General features: G+C 52.2%; 1 non-coding gene across 1 annotated transcript; it reads right to left on the bottom strand.

The window, feature by feature from the left end:
* Positions 1-923: 923 nt before the first annotated feature.
* Positions 924-1,005, bottom strand: trnas-cga (transfer RNA serine (anticodon CGA)). Its single transcript has one exon. It is a non-coding gene; the product is annotated as a tRNA-Ser (tRNA).
* Between the last annotated feature and the right edge of the window lie 360 nt (positions 1,006-1,365).

The raw sequence follows: 1,365 nt of genomic DNA, 5'->3' as shown, positions 1-1,365 counted from the left end.
GAGCTGATTAAAATGAGGACACACCTCTCTCCTTATTGATTTAAATTGGGAGAGGAGCCCTCGCCCCTCTGCTCAATTGGCAATTAATAAAATAGATGAAACTAAGGTGCCTTAGAAAGACAGGCAGAGAGAGACAAAGAGAGAGAGAGAGAGGTGGGGGGGTGGGAAGGAGGGAGGCCGCAAAGGGCAGTGTTGCCACTCAGGATGGTGGGTGGGTGTAGGCAGGGTTGCACTCTCCGATGGAAAAAGTCTTTGGTGATGGTGGTCTTCTGGCAGGGGGAGAAGACGTCTTCACCTGGAAAAGCTGGAGAAGCCCAGGCTTAGTCCTGCAACAGGTCTTAACGATGTAATTAAATTAAATTAAGGACTTCACCTTGGGCAGCTCCAAGCTCTCCCAGGGCAGGCAATAGAAGGGATGCTAATTAGTGGTGTGTGTGGCCTAGCTTTTAACAAGAGCACACACACACACACACACTACACCCCTTGATGATCCGGCCTTGCTTCTTCTTTTCTCCCCCCACCTAAAATACAAAGTCTTGGGAGAGTGCCCCAAATAACACCCACCTGTAGATGTTCCGGATGAAGTTTTCTTCCCTCCTTTCAAGCAGTTGGTTTCTCTCCCCTCTCTCCCTCTCCTGAAGTGGAGGCCAAATTGGGGAGGCAGTGATAGAAAGGCCTCTCCCCTGGTTGATGTTGATGTAGGCCTCCTTTCTCCTTCTCCTCCTCCTCTGTCCTCTCTCTCCAGGCACCTCAGTTGATGTAATGATGGTGGAGTTGGTGGTGGTGGTCCAACGTTCTCCTCCTCTTCCTGGTCAGGGGACCACCACTTTAATCCACTCTCCAAAGTCTGGCTGCTCCCTCTGCTCGTGCTTGCAGCTGAACAGAGGGTACTCTTTTTGTTTATAAAGAATTTGCAGCAAAGTCGCTGCATGCAGGGTTCGAGCCTACGCAGGTAAACCCCATTGGATTTCGAGTCCAATGCCTTAACCACTCGGCCATCGCAGCTCTGAACAGAGGGTACTCTTTTATTTGGACCCAAAAAAACCCAATTCGACTGTAAATAAACAAAAGTTCAACTAAAGCTTAACAAATCAAATTAAAATTTGGTTTTCCGTGTTGATGATGCACTCCAGTCCCCGCGGCGCCCACCGGTCGCGGAAATACTCAAGCGCACCGGCGGACACCGCGTGCTCCATCTCCAGGGCCACCCGGGCGCGAACATGGCCGTGGAAGAGATGCAGGCAATCCGGCTGGACGACCCCCTCGACCGCCCGCTGCCTGGACCAATTGATGGCTCTTTTAGCCAGGCCCAGGAGCAGGCCCACAAGGAGGTCCTCCAACCTGTCCGCTCCCCTCCGCACCGGG

This window comes from Somniosus microcephalus, chromosome 6 (assembly GCF_052327205.1).
Source record: "Somniosus microcephalus isolate GS21.2 chromosome 6, FLI_Smic_1.0, whole genome shotgun sequence".
NCBI lineage: Eukaryota > Metazoa > Chordata > Chondrichthyes > Squaliformes > Somniosidae > Somniosus > Somniosus microcephalus.
The sequence above is the reverse complement of the archived record's forward strand: the minus strand, read 5'-3'. Positions and strand labels throughout refer to the sequence as shown.